The sequence below is a fragment of the Acinonyx jubatus genome, chromosome A2 (genome assembly GCF_027475565.1).
Source record: "Acinonyx jubatus isolate Ajub_Pintada_27869175 chromosome A2, VMU_Ajub_asm_v1.0, whole genome shotgun sequence".
In the NCBI taxonomy this organism is placed as follows: domain Eukaryota; kingdom Metazoa; phylum Chordata; class Mammalia; order Carnivora; family Felidae; genus Acinonyx; species Acinonyx jubatus.
Window position 1 is genome coordinate 11,899,237 of NC_069383.1, and position 17,347 is coordinate 11,916,583.

The following is a 17,347-nucleotide window of genomic DNA, read 5'->3' on the forward strand; positions in this document are numbered from 1 at the left end:
ACAAAAGTTTGTAGGGAAAGGGGCGCCTGGGTGGCTCAGTTGGCTGAGAGTCCGACTTCGGCTCAGGTCATGATCTCGTAGTCGGTGAGTTCGAGCCCCGCGTCAGGCTCTGTGCTGAAAGCTCAGGGCCTGGAGCCTGCTTCTGAATCTGTGTCTCCCTCTCTCTCTGCCCCTCCCCTGCTCACGCTCTGTCTCTCGCTCCCTCTCAAAAATAAATAAACATAAAAATTTTAAAAAAAGTTTGTAGGGAAAGAAAAAGTAATTGTGGAATCCACAGGTCCACCATGAATAGCATTTACCTCGTCATTTAAAAGAAAACTTGTTTCTCTACGCACAGCAGACACCAAATTCAGACACCAAATTGGAGGTGGAGGTTGGGGGGGTTCTCGTACCACAATTCTCCAATTCTCCAGACATCAACTGGGTGCCTACAATTCAATTCCAACACTAATTACTCAAAGTTCGTGCAGACCCACAGGTTAAGGGCTCAGTCCCAAGACTGCACCCCACTTCAGATGCCAGTCTCAAGCCTCAGGTTGTCACTCGTACATCTGACCAACCAGCCCTAAATTGGAGTTTCCCACACATCCTCCTCAGGTTCAATTAACTTGATTTAGGATATCACAAAACTCAGAAATACTTTCTTACATTTACTCGTTTATTACAAATGATTTAGATGAATGGCCAGATGAAAATATATATAGGGTGAGACCCAGAAGAGTTCCAAGTGCAGGAATTTCTCTGTCTCTGTGGAGCTGGAGTTCACTACCTGGCATTTGGATGTGTTCACCAACCAAGGAGCTCTCAGAAACTCCTTGATTAGGGTTTTTATGGTGGTTTAGTTATGTAGGTACAACTGATTAGATCATGGACCACCAGTGATGGACTCAGTCTCCAGAGGTTTGAGGTGGGGCTGCAAGTGCCAACGTTGTAGAAGAGTCTGGGTCTTTCTGGCACCAGCTCCATATTCTGAAGGTAGGGGCTGCCAGCCAACAGTCTTGTCATTTGCATCAAAAGAACATTCAGATCGCTCCCGAGATTCCAAGGGTCTTAGAAGCTCTTGCTCAGGAACTGGGGCCAAAGACTATATGTTGGAACAAAAGATGCTCCTAGCACCCCTACACTCAGGAAATTACAAGGGTTTTAGTAGGTCTGTGTCAGAAACCAGAGGCAGGGACCAAATGTGTATTTCTTATTATGTGACAGTCATAACACTTCAAATACTGAACATCGATTTAGCCAACACTGCAATAAAACTACATTGAAAAGTGAGACGGAAAAGGTCTGCCACGGAAACAGGGTGAAGAAGAACTATGTTTTCATGTTCTATAGTGGAAAGTATGCCCGAGATTGAGAAATCAAAAGTAGCAGTACAAGCATATAATTCACACACACACACACACACACACACACACACACACACACACACACACAGCTAAAGGCAGTGAAAGCAGCTGCCTTGGGAAAGAGGGTTTGAAAGAGAATGGGAGCAAGAACCACTGTTTTTCAAAACAACTGGCAGAGGGGTGCCTGGGTGGCTCAGTCAGTTAAGCGTCCCACTCTTGATTTCGGCTCACGTCATGATCTCACAGTTTGTGAGATGGAAGCCTGCGTCAGGTTCCACACTGACAGTGCAGAGCCTGCTTGGGATTCTCTCTCTCTCTCTCTCTCTCTCTCTCTCTCTCTCTCTCTCTCACCCTGCCCCTCCCATGCACTCTCTCTCTCAAAATAAATAAATAAACTTAAAACAAATGGTGAAAATATCTAGCTCTTTAAACTAGATGTATATACAACTTTGATGAAATCTTAAGAAAAAAAAATGAGAGAAGATAACAAGCAGAGGCCTACGAGCGAATACAGCCAAACTAACCCTCCTTGGTTTTTGTAAACAGCAGTGCTTCCTAGAAGCACAGATTCATTTTCCTCTTGCAATTAAGTATTGGACTGCTGTCCTCCATAAACAGGAATTAGAATGATCTAATATTACTCATAATCTTATTAAAATCTTCCAAGTATGTGTTTTTCATAATCATTTGGAGGAAAAAGGGCAGAAGTCAATATATGAGTCATGTTTCTAAAATGGCTTAATCATTCTTCTAGAAAAAATCATCATCTCAGATTTCCCATTTTTCAAACAGTGATTATTCTTCTAACTTTTCTCTCTTCACATCCCTCCATCTCGTCCCTCCTGAGATCCTCAAACAGCCTCCACCTAGCATTCATCATACACCTTCCAGGGGGCATGAGGGATAAAGGGAGTGTTGGTGGTAGCAGATTATGAAACGCTTCCTAGGAGGAGGCCAAAATGTGCTGACCTATATACCACGATCAGGGGTGCGACAGTCCTGGGAACTGGTGGATAAAATAAAGAGGCAAATGAAGAACATAACACCCACTATGCTCCCACCACAATATGGGATCTCACAGGTTTCTTCTTAAACCCAATAAAGGAAGGGGCGCCTGGATGGCTCAGTCGGCTGAGCGTCCAGCTCTTGGTTTCAGCTCAGGTCATGATCTCACGGTTCACAGGATCAAGCTTCACTTCAGGCTCCACACTGTCAGCACAGAGCCCGCCTGGGATTCTCTCTCTCCCTTTCTCTTTCTATCTCAAAAAATAAATAAAACTAAAAAACAACAAAAAACAAAACAAAAAAACAAAAACAAAAAAACTCAATAGAAGTGTTTAAAAACACATTCCCAATCATCCAGCAACTCCTGACAATCCCTTCAGAAAGCTCCAATCACTTTGCGTGTGCAGAAGTGAAGGAAATAGAGGGATTGCAGCGGAGAGTTTCCAACTGGGTAGAGCTAGGGAAGCACTGTGGGATGGCTGCAGGAACACTGGGTGACGGGGTGTGGACCCAGGAGGGGCTGGGTACTGGGCTCCCAGGTAGGTAGCTTAGTAGATTGGTTCATTTTTCCCCATCAGACCATGGTAATAAAAGTCAGAGGAGAGATTTTTTTTTTTTTTTAATCAACAAGGTATGAAGTAGGGAACTCTAGGAAAGAAATACAATCTCATATTGAACCACATTCATTGAAAACCTATTATGTGGCTGGCATTATGCTAAGCATATTTGCATACATCATTTTCTCATCTCATCTTATTCGAGGATACCATATGTGCTCTAGATTTTGCTCTCTATTATTAGATTCACTGTCTACACCTTTGTGTTTTTCCTCAGAAAAATACAGCGAAGCTGTTGCCACCGAGCCTTTGCCCAGAATTGGAAGATCGGGACACCACATCACCGCGCCACGTTTCCATCGCCTGGTGGGGCCAAAGGAACAAGCCAAACAAGCCATCTCCTTGCCATTTTTCAGCGACTGAGTCTCAAATTTCTGAATCAAGATTGCTGTGTGGAGTACTGAACAAGTGTCTTCTCATCTTCCTGTTCCTCCTCTTCCCCATAATATTTCTTGTTTACCAACAGGGACAATGAGTAAATATACCCATGCAGGCAAACATCAGAGAATCTAAGAAAACATCATGACATTCCAAAGAAAGCTATAAAAACACAATGCTCACCATAACATTCCACACGTTTAAGTTTATTCAGGCCGCGTTTGTTGTAAAGGGCACATAATTTAGATTTGGAAGCCCTGGGCTTGATTTTATTTCTGTCACTTTCCCAACCTGTAACCCACAATTGTCTCCTCCTCTTTTTCCACTTTGGTGTGTACGACTGTAATAATAAATACTTGCAAATGTGTGGAACGTTAGATGAGGCAATATATACAAAAACATTTTTGTCCAATACTAAGCCCTATATATCAGTCATTTAGTAACAGAGGCACAACCCAGGAAAGATAACGCAGACAAAGCAAAAGAAACACAACGCAAACTCCTTGCTGTCGGTCTACTCGTTTCCTTTCCTGAAGGGAAACTCATTCCCACAACACTCCTGCCCCAAAGTCTTTCCTCATTTACAAAAAACTGCCTTTTCTATCCCTTACTTATGAACAAATCCCAAGTCTTTTAACAGCTTCTTGTCACGTTTTGGAACCCTGCTTCTCTTAGAACAGGCAGCCGCACCTGCTGCACCTGAGGCTTTTCAGAGGGGTCTCTCTCATGGAATGGGCATTAAAAATTAGATGACGTGTCCTAAAAGTGCCCTGCCAGCCTGAACGTCCACATTTCTGGCCCTCCTCTCTCTTTCCCAGTCACTATCTGGGATCTTCTACCTCCTTTTTTTCCCCATCAGTCTCTCTGGGAACAAGTCCCACTTCACCAGCTCCCTGAGAAACATCTTCAAGCTATTCATAATTTTCAATGTGCACGGTTAAAATGCATTAATTTTAAAAAATCAACCTAATAATAGTTCTTGATATTTTACTCCTGTTCTGAACTTGACATTTGGGCAAGTGGTGGCACCCCCACCAGTAGGATGCCCCACCAGAGGTCACCCCTCACAGCAGAAATTGTGTGTAAATTATGGTAGAGGAGACGCACGTACAGAGGAGAGCCTCTCTGGAGGAGGACGGTGGGCTCTTCGAAACCATGAGTGTGCCACCTACCTCGGAGGGACAGGTACCAACGACCTACACCACAGGAAAGCTGCATTCCTGGAGATGGAGAAGAAGCCAGGAACGGGAACCGGCTCTGAGCCATGTCTGGGAGTCACCTGGAAAACAGGAAAGAGGTGAAACTGAAATAGCCATCTTCTAGAGAAGCTGCACTTGATGCCCCTGCTGGCGTGTGAGGGCACCTGGGCTGAAATGACCTGGGGATTCATCTTTCCCTGAAGAACTGTTCTAATGTGCATAAAAAGACATAGATAAGGATACTCTTCACCGCTTTGTTGACAATAGCAAAAATCTAGAGAAAAAAAAGTCATCAAGAGATCAGTAGCTCTTACTGAGGACACTGTGACCCTCTCTAAAAGATAGTTATGAAACTCGTGTGGGTGTTTTGATTTGTACCGTCTTTGGGCTTACTACTGGCATTTACTGTTGGGGGCCACGATGTATCCCACACAATGAAGAATGTCCCCCGGCCAGTAAGAACTTCGGGGTCCCGCCAGACACTCATGTAGGTGAAAAATATCTGAGCCGAGAATTTAACTCGGCTATATACAAACACAGAGTAATTTCTGCACAATTTTTCATATGCGATGACTTTTCTTCTAAGAATGGAACTACCAAATAAACTGACATGTGGGAACTTTGTTAAGTTTGAATCTTTACCACAATTTGTTTGTCCTCTCACAAAAATTCTGAAATCGATGGCAACATCACCCAAAGTACTTAAATCAGCAACAAACACACCTAAATCTGTCTGCATTTGGGGTTGTAGCATTCACTTGAGTCTATACGTGGTGCAAGCATCTGTCTACTTTATGATGTCATCGGCAGTGCACACGAGCCATCTACATGTCAACATATCACTTTATTATAAATGGCGGTTATTAATAGCATTATATCACAATTAGAACATTGTATAGATCTTAAGTCATGTTTTAAGTAAGTTGTATTATTTACGAATTTCATTTCAGGATAATAAGGGAATAAAATAAACAACATTTTAAACTAAACTAAACTATTTTATAAAAAGGGGACACTGGTCCAGACAGAATATCTTTAATTAAATAAAATGATACATTATACTATGGAATACTCTGCAATAGTTGTAAGAATTAGCTGCATCTATACAAGCTGATATGGAGGAATCTCTAGAACAGCTGAGTGAAGAAAGCTGTTTCAGGGAAATTTATACAGCATGTACTGTTGATACCAATTTATATAAATATACATACACGCAAAACCACAAAACCATGTATGATGATATATGATATACACACATAGAGAAAAACGCGTGGAAAAAACATCTGAAAGTTTACAAAATGAGCCTATAACGAGTGGACAGAATCAGGAAAGGTGATCAAGGCAGGTTTCCATTTTATTTGTAATGCTTGAATGTGTACACAGAGAATGAATGCAGGTAGCCATAGAATAGTTAAAAATTGGTAAAGTAGAGGGGCGCCTTTGTGGCTCAGTCGGTTGGACCTCCAACTGCAGCTCAGGTCATTATCTCACAGTCCATGAGTTCGAGCTCCACGTGGGGCTCTGTGCTGACAGCTCAGAGCCTGGAGCCTACTTCAGATTCTGTCTCCCTCGCTCTCTGCCCCCTCCCCCACTCCTGCTCTGTCTCTCTGTTTCTCTCTCTCTCAAAAATAAATACACATTTTAAAAAACGTGGTACAATAAAAATTCTGAAAAGAACTTCCTAAAGAAAACAGTGATGGCCAAGTTGTCCTGGCCGTCACCCGTGTGTTCCTGGCCTGAACCTCAGAGCGCCCCTTGTGAACGATCAGCTGGAGGGACTCACAGGTGACGGGCACTCCCAGTGCTCTGAGCCCAGCCTGTGACGCCCTGACCCCCTGAGCACTGGTCAGCCACGCCTGGATCACTGCATCCTTCTGCACAAGAGACGGGGACAGAAGCTCTGACTTGGGTCCAACCTGGCCCAGGTTGGGTCTTCCAGTCAACAGTGTGCCACTCCGGGGGACGGCACCACATTATCTCCAATAGCCACGAAGGAGGTCCTAAGCTTCCACTCAGTATAGAAAGGTCAATTTTAGGCAGCTGTGGAGGCAGTGCTGAACCAGACTGGGCTCCCTCCTGTTCCAGACCAAGACTGGATTAAGCATTTGGACACCCCAGACACAGAACAAGATGGGGCGGGAGGGTTGGGGGGAACTCTCCCTACGATAAGGTAGAGGGCCTGAGGCACTGTGAAGAAGCGGGGCCGCCTGAGGGGGGTGGTGATGGTCAGCAAAAACAGCCGCCCTCCAGAGCTCACAGGCCACTGTCAATAATAAGTACGACAAAAAAATGTTTAACTCACCCTTCGATAAGGCAGCCAGGGCAGTAGAATAGTACATTTACATAGCCCAGTTTAGGAGATGTTCTTAACAGGAAAAAAAAAATAAAATAAAACACATTTGTATGGAATAGTAACAGCTATTTCTCCAGGTCGCAAAGGCCTGGGGACAAATGACGCATCTCAATGGCACTGGGCTCTGCGTGCCCTGCCAGCCAGGCTGGTCTGTGGATCTCCACACCCGGCCCCCCACGGGCCTCCCCGCCCCCACACAGCTGTGCAGGGTTCAGCTCCCTGCTGTTGCTGTCCATCCTGGCCACTGCTGCGCCCGCCCACGTCCCCACATCACCACCTGTGCCCTGTGGCTCCCAGACTTAGAGGAGGGTCCTATCTCCAAGGAACAGGCTTTTTCCCTCAACTTTAGAACGCCAAGCTTTTAAGTGATGGCCCGGAACCTTCTTTCCTTCTGGAGAAGTGCTTTAGACGGGCAGCTCAGGGCCAGGACACCTGGAGAAGCTTCCCTGATGACAAGACCAGTGTGCCATGACAGCTGCCCTTCCCTCTCTTCCAGGTGTCCAGCTAGTAGCATTCTTTACTGCTCCTTGATTTTTTACACAATGCAAACCGCAGAGTCCCCAGAACCTAACCACCACTAACAAACTCTTCACACAAATAATTTCTGGTGTCTACACAGATACACAGGCTTTAAACAGAGAGCATGAGCTGTGGTGTCAGACCACCTGCATCGGAAGATCACCTTCACCGTGACTAGCCGTATAACCTGAGCGGGTCACTAGGCCTCCTGCATCTGCACATGAACGTCTCCCACAGGCTTCTTACAAAGACTATATGGAAATACACAGAAAGTGCTTAGCACAGTTCCGGGTCATATAAGAACTCCAAGAGCCATCGGTGTTCTGCCCGTGGGCCACCTGGAGAGGTGTGCAGAAAACGGCACCGCTCCCACAACTCTCCCACGCAGCAATGTCGAAGAGCTGCATTCTGACTTCTAGATGGTCTCATTTCTTTACTATTGCCTTCTCATCTCAGAATTCTTCCATGAAGAGTGGGACTTCTGACATTATGCTGGATGGACCGTGACTTTGTTTCTGGGACCTAATAAATAGAGTTCATAGAACTGAAGATACAGGAGGGGTGGTGAGGAGATCATGGTAAGGTCCTGCCCCACCTGCTCAAAGCCAAGAGACCTCCAAAGACTTGCCTAGAGTCGACTGGCTAGGAAAGGATGGGGGATCAAAGGCAGAAGGGAGTCAGGATTACCCAATTAAATGAGGACATTCTGTCACTTCCACTGTGTGTGAACCTCCAAGGTTCTTGGTGTCAAACTCTCGACTCCCTAAGGGTCAAGAGAGTTTCTGGACAATAATTATGCTTGTTCACTGCTGTTCCTACAGGCCAGTTACAATTTGATGCTTCCTCACGACTTAGCGACGAAGGTAACAAAAACCACAGTAATGACGAGGTTAATGCCATTTTTCTGTCAATCTGTCGGTTTTCTCTTTGGTTCTGAGAATTGCAAAATGCCAGCAAGATCTGTATTTCAAGCTGGAAAAGTGATAAAGGAAGAGGGTACCACAACAGATGCTCACCGGGAAATAAAAGACAGGGGAAGAACTGAGTAAACGGGGCACCTCTTCCAGACAAATACCACCTTTAGGCAGGTGGCCAGACCCACAGGGAGGACTTTGAAGATTCTGGCACTCGGGGAGAGAGCTGGATAGCAAAGAAGCGGCAGACAGTGACCTTTATTTTCAACCCAGCTAGACTGCGGGGAGATATAAAGCAAAACCTATGTCACAGAGCAGGAGCACAGAGCAAAACATGGGGCTCAGAAGAGCAGACAGCAGGAAGAGAACACATTAAATAGAGAAAAAGAAAAATAATCAGCATAGTTGAAATTTTCATCCATTTCATTCTCTTACCGAGCATCAGAGCCAACAAAAAGATTGACCTGATCACGGGAACTGTCCATAGCATCCTATGCTTCCAAGAAAACCAAGAATCTGAATCCAAAAGCACCACATAAGGACTTAATTTCTGTGGGGAGCCGAGAGAAGGAGACCACACCCCAAGTCCTCCCTCACTGCTAATCTTCATAAATGTCCCCTTCAAGCGTCTGGGCCATTTTTCATCCATGTTCTACTCCAGAAGGCACCTGCCATGTCTTGACTTCCTCTCTTGTCCTCTCCACACTAGCCTCTGCCTGGCCTCCCTGGTTTCCTACCTCTTACCTACCACCACCAACTCTTTTTCCCAGTCTTCCCAGCCATACACCCCACTCCACGAAACAAAATCCTAACTAATCATTCTGATTCAAACAATAACTCTGCACCCAACTCTGATGTGTGGGCTTTTCCCCCACACCACCAGGCAAGTCTACCAGAAGATAGTGTCAGATCCCCCAGGTTGTGGACTCAGTCCCACAAGATTGCCCCCCACTCCAGATACCAAAGCAAGGCCAAGTTGTCACCTGTACTCCTGACAGATGGGCTGTAAATCAGAGGTTCTCCTGCCTCCTTGCCAGGGGGCGCCTCATAGAACTCAGGAAAACAGTGTGCTTACTAGATTAGCAGTTTATCATAAAAGGGTATGACTCAAGAAGAGCCAGACGGGAGAGTTGCAGAGGTCAAGGTGTGTGGGAAGGGGCTCGCATGCTGTCTCTGGACACACTTCCCAGCGTCTCCACGCATTCACCAATCTGGAAGCTCACAAAGCCCTTTACTTTGGGTTTTATAGTCATGATTGATTAGATCAATCGATTCGACCACCAGGCCCTCTCTCCTCCCAGGAAGTCAGCGTGGGACTAGAAGTCAGATCTCTGGATTGGCTCCCCTGGCAACCAGCCCTTGCAGGTGAACTAGGAGCTTTCCAAATGTCACTTGCTAACATGACAAGAGACAGGGATGCCTGGGTGGCTCAGTCAGTTGGGCGTCAGACTTCAGCTCAGGTCATGAGCTCGTGATCTGTGGGTTTGAGCCCCATGTTGGGCTCTGTGCTGACAGATCAGAGCCTGGAGCCTATTATGGATTCTGTGTCTCTCTCCCCCTCCCCTGCTCGTGCTCTGTCTCTCAGAAACGAATAAACATTAAAAAAAATTGGTGGGGGGGGGACCTGGGTGGCTCAGTCAGCTAAGTGTCTGACTTCGGCTCAGGTTATGATCTCACAGTTTGTCAGTTCAAGCCCCATGTCAGGCTCTGTGCTGTCAGCTCGGATCCTGGAGCCTGCTTCGGATTCTGTCTCCTTCTCTCTCTGCCCCTCCCCCACTTGTGCTCAGTCTCTCTTTGTCTCTCAAAAATAAAGGTAACAAAAAAAATTTTTTTAATTTTTTTAAATAAAAAAAATGACAAAAGATACCTTTATCACTCCTAGCACAGGAAATTCCAAAGTTTTTAGGAGCTGTGTGCCAGACCAAATATATGTTTCTTATCATATGCAGCAATATCATACTGATTGATCATTTTCTCTAAAGCATTTTCCAGAGGGCAGACATTCCTTCCAGCACACCTACTCCCACAGAAATACAGTTTTCTAAAATCAAAAATATGACTCTTACCACTTTGAGTCTGTATGAAATGGTGAACTTCCCTCACCTCCCCGACTAACTGGCCAACACACTCTGTTATTCTGTGAGTAAAATGTCACTCATATAGCCTTTCCACTCACTGCCCAAGTTTGAGCCCTTATTGTTTCTTACCTGCAGAGGCCACTTTTAGGCAACAGGCTTGAGCAATGGAAACTGGATCAAGACAAAAGGGTCCATAGGGACCACCGAGCTGAATGCAAACAGGCTCATTAAGCAACCCACCTCGAAATACCCATAGGCCCTAACTGACCAATTACAACCAGGTACAGTTCCGAAGATTACCAAAAATGGGGGAAATTCAATACATTCTTTTACCCCATCACTCCACCCTATTACCTGTGGCCCCTCACCACTGCCTCACAGTCTCTCCTTTGCTATCCAGCCCTCAGCTCCCTTGAGATGTATTCAATAACCTTCTCTTTTGTTCTGTGTTGGGTGAATTCTTTCACTGCCCACACCACTGGCTTCCACTCGATCAGTTGTCCCACATTTGGGGGTCCCCATTCGATTGGGGGATATACCACATTATCTGGACCATTACTTCTGATTCCTCCTTCTGCACCTGTAGTCTTTCCTCTATTGTCTACCAGAGCTTAAACCCTGACCTCTCATCACGCAGCTCCCATGCTCAAAACTTACTTTTGCTGCCTCTGGGTTACGCAGAGAATAAAAGTTCAAACTCTAAGCTGATCACCAAGGCCAATTCCAATCTGCCTTAATTGAGCTTATCTCCCATTTCTCCCTCCTCACCCCAGAGGAGCCCATCACACCACACAGCCTCCCATTTCCTAGCCTGCCATCTTCCCACCCTGTACAGTCAAATGGCGGCCACCAGCCTGGCGTGAAACAACCTTTGCTGCTCTGTGACTTTTGCCAGCCCCTGCACTCTGCTTCAAGCCCTCCCATCTCTCTATGGGCCAACACCGACCCTCCTAACTTGTTCCTGCCCTGCCCCCGCCCACACTAGCCGGAGTGGCCCCTTGAAAAGCTCAGTCCGAGTGTGAATCTTCGTTGACTGACCCCCTTCTCAGGGTCTCCATCTCACTCAAAGGAAAAGTCAAAAAGTCTTTAAAATGGTATGAAATGCCCTACATTTGCTGATCCCGTCTAGTCCCTAACCTCACTCTCCCCGCTGCCTGCTCTCATCTGAAACACTGGTCTCCTTGACCTTCACTGAACCTCTCAGCTCGTGCCCACCCAGGGCCTTGGAGCCACAATGGGTTCTTCTTCCCTCTGACCTGAATCTGTATGGCACATTCTCTCCTCTCCTTCAATTCCCTGCACCAAACTCACCTCATCGATACACAGAGACCTCCTCATATCCCCTTCCCTGTTTAGTTCTCCCAATAGCTCTATCTGAAAAACCTATTGATTTGTGTACTGTCTGGTTCCTCCCCCTAAAATGTAAACTCAGTGAGCGCAGGTGGTTTTTTGTTTTCCTTGTTTACAGGTATTTCCCAGCACCTGGAACAGTGCCTACCTCATAGTAAAGGCAGAATAAATTTTTGTTGGATGAATGAATGAACTACGCTATTGAAGTCATTCTACTAGGCCCAACACAGAGACCACCTTTTCCTGTGGCAGGAGGACATTGTTCCTGTCAAAATCAGCCTCCTGTATTTGTGTGGCTGTCTGCTTCTGCCTCCACCTGAGGTTTTATGGGAGGTGCCTTCCACTTGGGCGCACCCTCTCCCGACACATGGAGGTGCTCCCAGAAGGCAAGTGAACCGCTTGCATGAGAGGAAGTCTAAGCCTCAGAGAGGTAAGAAAAATGCCCACAGTCTTGTATCTAGGAGGCAGAAATCTAGAGTTCTACTGCAAGTCAATATGAATTTAAAGGCTCCTAAAATTCCTTTCCGTTAACCTTCAGTGCCTCCCCAAAATAAAGAGGAACTTTCTCACTGCCCAACCAGAAGAATTACTCAGGTATATAATTAACGGGGATCAAACTGAGGCTTTAGCAATGGAGAAACCAACAGACACCGCCTCATATTATCTTCAATTAAATCTGGGCATCTTTGGGCATTTGGACCTTTTTTTTTTTTAAGGCTGTTGAGCATTTTTTGGTAAAAATAAATTCTGGCTTTAAAAAAAATAACTCTCTAAGTAAATGAAACATCCAGTAGTATAAGTACAGGTTTTGTTTTTGGTCTAATAAACGGTTCTTCCTGAGAATTATTGTTTAACAAAAAGGAAGAAGACAGGGAGGGAGGGGAAGGAAGGAGACTAGAAGGAAAAAAAAGGAAGAAAAATGAAAAGAAACAGTTGCCACTCTGATGGCACAAGAAGCTCCAGAGTAAGCTGGCTAAATGGAGTGGAGACACATCTCTCTCCAGCTTGCACCTGACAGACACCTTGCAAACAATGATGGTCCTCTCCTCCCAGCCGGCACCTCCTAGGCAACTTGGGTTTCTGCTTTCTCCACACCCGCCCCCCCAACCACCACCACCCTGTGTCCAGAACGGAAGCCTGAAAGTAGGACACGCCCTCATCACACCATCACTAGCCCCTCCCTCCCTTCCTTCCCACCTGGACCTTCCCTCCCCTCCGGTCAGAGTCTGTCGCAGCAGGGACTACACGGGCTGTCCATTTTCACAGTCATGAAAATCACTGTCACTTTCATGTCGTGCTGATTATTATTCCTGTGATATTCTAAGATTTCATATGGGATAAATATACCTGTTGATGGCATACTTGAAGATACAAATGCAGTTACCTGCTTCTCCTCACCAGGTGGCGCTCATATTTTATGATCCATGGCCTGAATACCTTCCAAACTGGGGGATCTATTGGGAGAAGGGTACATTCATTTTTTTAAAAAAGTGGTGGTATCTGTATGTTCAAACATGCACGTTTCTGTGTGTATGCATTCATAACAGTAACTTTCTAACTGGAACTTAGAAAAAAGTATGGATTGCCCTGTTAGAATCCCTTTTATTAAAAAGTTCTTCAAAGCAAAATTTAAAAGGAATCAAATTTTTGCCCAATTAATAGGATCCACACTTATCAAATAATTCTTTTATAGGACAACAATGTAACGTTAGCTCTGGGCCACAGGACCAGTAGCTTAAAACAAAGTGTGGATTTCGCCAGTCTACATCCCAACCCTCTCTAGGGGTTAGTTTCTCAGAACTCCCAGCCTAGACCAGCAAAAAAAATTGTAAATTTTTCAAATAAACTGTTAGCCTAATCCAGAAGACAAAGCTGACAGTTTGTTTCAGCCCTCTCCTCTCTCATACTAGCTAAACTAAAATGGACTTTGAAACATAGTCTTCCACTCCCTCTCTTCTTCCTGTGGTCTAGGCAATAAACATTTTGACAAGGACCAAGCTCTCACTCTTCTCCTGGGGTGGGGGGGTTTCTGGTATTTAACACTTGTCTCAACTTGTTCTTACTAAATTTCTGACCTGTCCCCGTTCACTGAGACACATTTGTTCTCTCCCTCTCCCTCCCTCCCTTCTACCTGCCCAAGCATTAATGGAGCGTATTAATTTCTCAGGTTAGCAATGCTATCTTCTCAGGCGGTCAAGCAAACAAGTTCAGGTGGAAGCACGGGGTTTGTCGTGAGATGCACACAAATATTAGTACAAGGAATTCTGAGTCACAGCCTCTTCACACGACTGACCTGTCCAAGGTTTCCTGTCGCCACTCCAGAAATCAATGAAATACTAGGATAATTGTAAACTGGTTTTATTTTTCCTCTGGAGAGAGAACGGTTAAGAATGGGGGGGGTGGAGGGGGGGTGGTGAGGAAGGTGTTGAGGTAAAGCTCTACCTAAATATGCATTTGGATGGAACGAATGCATAACCCCAACGGAATTCCCACCTCACCCCTCCCCCGCTGCCTCTCCCATCAACACCAGAAGTCACCCCACCTCCTTTGTGGCTGCTACCACCCAGCCTTGAATTCATCCTTGAATTTCCTCTTCGTGGCCCATGCTAGCATGCAGCACAGGCTCATGGATTTTTCACTACCTGCTTGCCTCTAAAACAAACAAAATGCTTGGATTTTAACATTGCAAAGGGAAACAGAATTTCAGGAAAAACAAGTACAAGCAGAATTGCAGTATGTCCCAAAAGTGTGTCATATTTAGTCCCATAATGCCTCATGATCTAAATGGATCAAGAGTGACTTCTCTTAGCTCTTGCTTTATTCTTCTCTTGCCTCTTTTTGAGATCTGAGCTTCAACCAAACAACCCTTTTAATTCAGGGACTGATGCTACTTAGGTCTGCCCCTTCCTTCAGCAGACTTATTCCCCGATTCTCCAAATCCATCTTGCAAACAGCCCTGTACACAGGACACAAAAAGGAAAAAGATGTACCCTTACGTTACACGACAGAGCCAGGAGCATATGCTCGCATCCTTTATCATATTTGTACACGCCTCGTGCACCGTGATGTAGGTGCTGAGGACCAGCATCATTACCACCATTTCCCCCATTTTGTAGATGAGACAGTTGAGGTTCAAGACAGTCAGATGATATGCCCAAGGTCATCACATGATGAATCACATGATTCAGTGACAGAAGTAGGACTTTTTTTTAATAGTTTTATTTATTTTGAGGGAGAGAGAGGAAAAAACACATGGGGGAGAGGCAGAGAGGAAGAGAGAGAATGCCAAGCAGGATCCTCGCCATAAGCACAGAGCCCGTTGCAGGACTCAAACTCACAAAACGTGGGATCATGACTTGGGCTGAAATCAAGAGTTGGACACTTCACCGACTGAGCCACCCTGGCGCCCTAATAGTAGGACTTTCCAATAGATATTTTTGGAAATATGGCATCTCAGGGAAAACTTCCACCTGCTTCTATCTCAAAACAGTCCTACTTCTGATATGAAGAGTTATGGCTACTTACATAAATCAGGTGCTTTCCTTTTGTCAAACTGACACGGAAGGCGGGAGGGCCATACAAAGGAGTAGGGAAGGGGGATAATCCGGCAGTGTGGCATTGCTCACAGGCTGCCCCTGAATAGATTTAATCAATAAAGGAACCATGGGCTAGCAAGAACTCCCCTTCAAAAACACAAGTACCTTCTGGGAAGATCAAACATCTCTCAGATACCCAGAGACACCCAGACCTAGATAAACCATGGGAGTGGCCTGGTGTGGCAATTTAAGTGTAGACTGTTTAACCACAAAGTCAAGAAGTCTTTAAAAATAAGGTGTTTTTGTTTTGTTTTGTTTTTTAATGTTTATCTCTGAGAGAGACAGAGCATGGATGGGGGAAGGGCAGAGAGAGAGAGAGAGACATAGAATCCCAAGCAGACTTCGAGCTGTCAACACAGAGTCCAAACCAAAGCAGGGCTTGAACCTATGAACTATGAGACCATGACCTGAGCTGAAGTCAGATGCTTAACCCACTGAGCCACCCAGGTGCCCCGATAAGCTGTTCTTTATACAGGGGAATATCGTACAACGAGGAGGAAATAGCACACAATAACAGCACACTCTTACGCACACACAGAAGAGTAAATGAAAGAACTCAGACACCAAAGAATGCATATTACATGATTCCATTTTAGAAAGTTTGAAAACAGGCTTTTTTTAATCCATGCTGTTTCAAGCCAGGGGAGACAGAGGGAAGGAGGTAGGAAAACAAAATTTAAGCGCTGCCTACTTCTTTTGCTTCTGGAATCTCAACTGGAGGCCAAAGGCCCCAGAGTCCAACAGACCTGGGTTCAAATCCTGATTCTGCAACTGAGTGGACTTTGAACAAGTAACTTAATTCCCTGTGCCTCAGGTTTTTCCATCTATAAAATAGAACTAATAATACCTTCTTCAAAGGGTTGGTGTGAGAAGTAAATGAAATAATGTACGTGAAGTGCCCTGGCAGCATGCGTAGGTGCGGTAATAAATGGTAACTATGATTATCCCCACCCCTGCTGCCTGATGGTAAACCAGGATCAGAGAGCAGATAGGTAAGAGCACAGAGGAGAAGGGAAGGCAAGGACCAAATTAGCCTTGTGATCAAAGATGTGCGGAATTCACCCGGATGCATTGAGAGAGCTGTTCCTTCGCTTCCCACTGCCCACACAGTCTCCTGGATCGTGCTGCCTGCAAGTGCAGGCCAGCCCGCAACAGCCAAAACAAAGCTGTTTGGTCCCATCCACACAGGCCCTTGCTCAGGACCTGATATTCATCTGATAAACCAACGTGCACTGATGCTTTCATAGTGTTGCTGGCAGCTTACTGGGTTACCCTGCCGGTTAGGCTGTGTTTTAACCGGAGTCTTATGGACATACAAGGCCTCAACCTAGGCTGGGTGAAATTTCACCTTATCCCAGATCAGCAAAGAGCCAGGTGGAGCTGGAGAGGAGGAGCAGGGACAGGCGGGGGATGGGACAATATGAACAAGGGAGTGTTAAGGTCCGGGCTGCAGGAGGAAGCCAAAAGCCAGGAAGTCTGAGGCTGCAGGGATAAGCAGGCTTTCCATTCCATCCTTCTTGACTACAGAATGAGAACTACAGGATCAGAAAACTTGGGTTCTCTCCATCTAAGAGGGAAGACAGGTGTCCCTCTGGGAAGCCTCCTCAGTTAAGGGGCCTGGAGTTCCTGGGGAAGCAGAGCAGAGGGAGACTGTTTGGGTTTGATTTTTGGATTGTTAAATGATGCCCCAGGGCATCCACACAGGGAACAGTGGTCGACAAACCAGAAGGAGCAAACTGCTGATGCCCACAACCTGCACGGACCTCAGGGCATGGTACTGGAAGGAAAAGCCAGACTTGGAAGACTACAGGAAATTCTGGCCCCTGCAGGCGGGGGAGGGATCTTGTCTATATTGACAGGAAGCCTGGAGCCCAGGTGGGATTGACAGCAAAGGGCATGAGGGACCGTTTCTGGGTGATGAAAGTGTTCTGGATCTTGAGTGAGGTGGTGGTTACGAGGGCGGATGCCTTTGTCAGAACCCACTGAACTGTG